Below are 5511 nucleotides of genomic sequence, written 5' to 3' on the forward strand. Positions count from 1 at the left end.
GAAAAAATTACAGAAAATGTGGTGTAAGGCAGATGGTTATAAGACACAAAATAGTTATTAATTAGCAATTTGTTTTTTTAAATAAAGGACTTAATATTGAAAAAAGGTTTTTTATACAACTGTTTTTTTTTTGTCTCACTAGGTGACTTGAAGTCAGGAATCCCTGATCGCTATTCTAATACACTGCACTACATGCGTAGTGCAGTGTAAAAGTGCTGTCAGTTACTCACTGACAGCAAACCTAAGGCAGGACAAACTAGGCTTCCGTAGATGACAAACCCGGAGGCCATTGTTAGGCCTCCTGTTGCCATAACATGATGGAATAGAACGTCAAGGAGCAGGAAGGGGTTAAAGGATCTGCTAACGTCTTGGTGCCAGATACCACAGGACACTTTTAAAGATCTTCTGAAATCCATGTCCCAACGGGTCAGAGCTATTATGGCAGCACGAGGAGGACTACACAAGGCAGGTGGTTTTAATCTTATGTCTGGATGGTGTATATGTTAGTAATTAATTTCTATTCACTTGTACATTGATGGAAATTAGGGTATGTTCACACGCAAACTCAAAAATATCTGAAAATACAGAGCTGTTTTCAAGGTTTTCAGCGTTTTTTACGGCAGTTTTTGGAGCTGTTTTCAATATTGTCTAGGAAAAACGGCTCCAAAAGCGGCCCAAGAAGTGACTTGCACTTCTTTTGTGAACATACCCTAAATATTGTAATCTTGGGGCCTACATTACTCCTATGTAAACATGGGAACGCCACCATTCTCACCAGTTTTAAGGCGTAATGTAAGTCTTAGGCCAAAATGTAGTAGTAGTCGAAACGCCAATCCAACCGAGATGGAATATGAAATACCCAAGATAGAAGGGAGTCCCAGGCATAAAATAAGATAAGATAACTTTATTAATCCCCGAAGGGAAATTCCAGTATCACATAAATGGATTCTGGGAAACGGCATCAGGGATCTTTTATTATTAGGTCTCTGTGCAGATTGAGATTCTGGCGTCCAAGGTGAAGATGATGAAGAAGACTAGGTGGTACTGTAGACAAAACAAAAAATAATCAGACCAGACGATAATCACTCAGCAATATACTGGTGCCGAAGCTCCAGCCATGATTTCACAAAAATACTATAGATGTCAGTGATCATACCTGTACTGCTGGTGTTTCTTTTGTACCACAGCTGTTGGTACTTATCTCCTCCTCTTTCTTTGAAAGGCATGGACGCGGCACAAGGGACAGCGTGGATTTGTCGGGATCCAATGTGCAATACAAGGCAGATGGAATATGTGAGAACATGGCAGAACGGTGACTTGCTCTCCAATCTCATAGTCCTCTAGGCATATAGTGCAGGACTGGATGTCTTCGTTTTCAGTAAAGGTTCGAGATGGGAGTCTATCAATCTGCCTGCCTCTCCTGCCTCGCCGACGTTGTCTTCTCTGCACAGGTCTGCTGTCTGTGGTCTCTGTTGTCGACTGTTGGTTGGGAAGCAGCTGACTGGTGCTTGGTGTTGGCTCCACCAGCCTGTTAGATGTTTGCTGAGGAGATCTGCTTCCTTCTCTGGACGGCTGCAGGTTTGGTAGCGGCTCACTGGTGCTGGGGTCTTGTGTTGGTTCCTCCAGCCTTTCGGATCTCTCCTGAGTAGTTGATGGAGTAGACCCAGGCTGGGATTCTCCAGGAATTCTGAGCTCGGTCTCACTATTAATACGACGGCCACTTGTCGTTTCAGACTGTTCTATTGGCTCAGGTCGTAATGGGGACCGGCTTCTGTCCGCTCCTTCTTGCTGCAACCTACGGCGCGGTGGAACTTGACCACGTCTTCGTCTCCTGTCGGGGACATTGTCATGGTCTTCATCCTGCTCCACACTCTGACGCCTTCTATGTCCAGATCTTAATCTTCCATCAGCAATGCCTAGATGTGAAACAATGTGTATAACATAGTTCACCGCCTGAAAGAACGATTAAAATGTAAAGTTTATTAATAGTATTTATAAAATTGTGGCTCAACCAGCCACTGATACCAGACCAGGCATAAGCAAGCGATTAGCGACAAGAGAAAATGGTTCAGAGTGAATGATGTATCTCACACCTAAATAGCACTTCCCCTGCTAATAGTATAAATTCCGCTAAGTCCTTGCCAAAAATCACTATCTATACAGATCCTACGCGTTTCCTCATCACACTTAAGGTGATGTTTCCTCAGGGATTCATAGATATAAATTGTAGTTAAATTCTAAAGTGTTTCAATGGTTGCAATGTTACAGCACTGGATAGCACTGTTCATGTGCTGATTATTAGCCTCCAGGCGCATGCACGGCTCTAATACACTGTCCGTTCATTCACTCTGAACCATTTTCTCTTGTCGCTAATCGCTTGCTTATGCCTGGTCTGGTATCAGTGGCTGGTTGAGCCACAATTTTATAAATACTATTAATAAACTTTACATTTTAATCGTTCTTTCAGGCGGTGAACTATATTTAACAATATTGGAACGACATTCATTATCAATTTTTCAGTGAATCTAATGTGTATAACATATATTAATTATGTACAGAAAAAATGGGAAAAAAGATCAATACCAGACATTTCCTATGGACTCGCGTGGCCTTCTTTCTAGAGGAAAGCTCCCATGTTTTTCTAATCTTGGACAACCGTTTTGATACTATGAATATATACACAGTCGAGTCACATTATTATAACTACTACTAATATCCAGAGTAACCGGCGTGTGCAGCACGGACAGCAGTAGACGGGCTGGGAGTGACTCAATAAAGTGCTGGTCAGTGGTCTCATATGTGGAGCCTCGCTGACTCCATACATCCCACATTTACTGGAGGGTGTGTGGGGGAGGATCCATAAAGCGAACAACACGATTGACGTGGTCCCACAGATGCTCAATTGGGTTCAAGTCTGGAGAAATAGGGGGCCAGGGAAGTACTTGGAAGTCTTGGTCGTGCTCTTCCAACCACTGTCGGGCATTTATAGTCGTGTGACATGTCGCATTGTCTTGCTTTAAGATTCCATTTGCTCCAGGGAAGACAATCAGCATGTATGGTGGATGTGATCTGTAACGATGGATTCATATCTAAATCGGTTCAGAGCCTTCCATATGGATGAGTGGCCCAGAGAATGCCATGGAAAAATACCCCAGACGCTGACGTCGCCGCCAGCTTTTTCCAGCAATGGTTGTAAAGTCCATCCTTTCGATGAAGCAGAAAACGTGATTTATCGGAGAAGACAACCCTTTGCCAATCATCGGTGCTCTGAGACCAATACTGCCGTGCAAATTGAAGCCATTTTCTCTGATGCACCTTTGTTACATAGGAGCAGTGACCATCCGTCGGGTTCGGAGCCCCATACGCAGTCGGGTTCGCTGAACTGTTGTATTAGACACACGTCTGGTAGCCAACGTTCACCTCTCAAATACATGGCACGTGGTGCTCTGCAGTTTCCATGTCCGTTATTCCCAATGGTGCCATTTGTCCACTCACGATACACTGTCACCACAGCAGCACGTGAACAGTTCACAAACTGCGCTGTTTGAGAAATACCGCCGCCCTTGGTCCGAAAGCCAATAATCATCCCTTTTTGCAACTGAAAAACGGTGCATTTTTTGCGGACGCAAAACGGACACGTTTGTGTGAAACTAGCCTAAATGTATCTGATATAACAAGTTCCACTTACCTTGATTTATCCGGGAACTTTCGTCTATTGCAAGCTGCAAGAGTTCTCGGTAACTCAATGTTCCTTGTAGCAGGCGGCTTGATGTTTAAATTCAGGAACAATGGAAAAACGGGATTCCTCAAATAAGAGGGAATCTACCACGATGTTCAGAAGTTGCACTGGTGTTTAAGTGCTCTGAACAGATGATGTAGTAGCCGCTTTGTAGCACAAATTCGCTCTTTGAAAAACCAAGTGAAGTTTCAGCATCAGCATCAACTCGAGATATGGCACTGATGTGACCGCGCTTGGGGTCCTTAGAACTTCACGCCATTGTGATGTCACTGCTATAGATGCCACACCCTCCATTGTTCTGATGACATCACTGCCTGCAGTGATGTCATAATGCTTACGGTATGTCATAAACGGTCCCCTGCTCTGCATTATACCAATCACTGCAGCAAAGCCTCCAAATAAATAAATAAATAAATAAATATATATTACATTTTTTTATATTTACATATTGCAGCTGAAAATCTCTAATATTTGTTTAGTAAATGTTTCTCTATAATTGTTTAGTAAATGTTGTAGCACACAATTCATCTAAGTAAAAGTCTGTTTCCAATCTGTTTTTATTAGTAGAAATATTTGAACAAGGTATACAACGTTATATGAGAACAGTGGCTACGCAGAGCCTTTGTTGATAGTCAGAAATGAAAAACAAACGTTATAATATAACAGGTATAAAAGATATAAAAAGGGGGGGAGGGGGGGATAGAGGGGAAGGCAAGGAGAGGGTAGGTAGGTTGGGTTTGATAATTGAGGGGTCCAGATAAGTAGATTAAATGAACATAAAAGCAGTATGTAAAATGACTGTTTATGTGTCGTTATTACATCTCTTATTTATCAAGATAACCAAACATTGTCTCATAACATATCTTGGTATATAATGTACCGGCATAGTGACATATATATACAATTTTACCATTTTAAACAGAGCTCTCATTCTGTATAATATTTAGAGGTTAGCAAAATCAGGGAAATCTAGCCAGGGAGACCATGTGGATAATTATTTCTCGCGTGTCTTAGATTCCCAGTGTGAAAGTTCTTCAAATCGCTGAATTTCAAACATCTTATCCAACCATTGTGTAAACGTTGGGGGGGGAGTGTCTTTCCATAACAAGGGAATCAATAATTTTGCTGCCGTTATCATATGGGTTGGTAAATTATTTTTTTTAGGCATAAATCCAGGTATAGGTTTCCATAGTAATATTAATTCCGGCGTTAATGTTATATGAAGAGAGCAAATGGTGTTTATGCTTTTTTCTATGTGAATCCAATATGGTTGAATAAGGGGGCAGTGCCACCAGATATGTGACATTGAACCAATTGCCCCTTTACACCTCCAGCATTGGTCCGAGATTGAGTTATTTATAGCATGAAGCACTAGTGGTGTTTTATACCACCGTGTTACCAGTTTAAAGGAGTTTTCTTGAATTCTCGTACACCTAGAGAAACCATGCGTATTCGCCAGCGTGAAACGTAATTCAGGTTCAGTAAGCTGTATACCCAGTTCTTGTTCCCACTTCCCAATATATCGCGGTTTGAAATCTGTTTGCATCATTAAAGTATGTTGATATATCTGTGATAATTTCGGGGTAGTGAAAGGGGTGAGAGCCAGCAAATCTTCCAACCAAGTAGTAGCCCTAGGTGTTATACATGATAACTTTAGTTTTTGACATTCTATAAGAATTTGATGTGTCAGTAAGAAATTCCCTGGCGGGATCTTGGCTTTTTCAACAAGATCCATTAATTCAGTATCTCCTGAGAGCTCATGAACATCAGCT

The 5511-nt window shown here is 41.7% G+C and overlaps 1 long non-coding RNA gene across 1 annotated transcript; it reads right to left on the reverse strand.

Annotated features, from left to right (window-relative positions):
- Positions 1-889: 889 nt before the first annotated feature.
- LOC142698122 (uncharacterized) lies at positions 890-1292 on the reverse strand. The gene is made up of 2 exons (XR_012865695.1): positions 1157-1292; positions 890-1044 (listed from the first exon to the last, which is right to left on the reverse strand). It is a non-coding gene; the product is annotated as an uncharacterized LOC142698122 (long non-coding RNA).
- Positions 1293-5511: the final 4219 nt, after the last annotated feature.

This window comes from Rhinoderma darwinii, assembly GCF_050947455.1.
Source record: "Rhinoderma darwinii isolate aRhiDar2 chromosome 12 unlocalized genomic scaffold, aRhiDar2.hap1 SUPER_12_unloc_13, whole genome shotgun sequence".
Classification (NCBI taxonomy): Eukaryota; Metazoa; Chordata; class Amphibia; order Anura; family Rhinodermatidae; genus Rhinoderma; species Rhinoderma darwinii.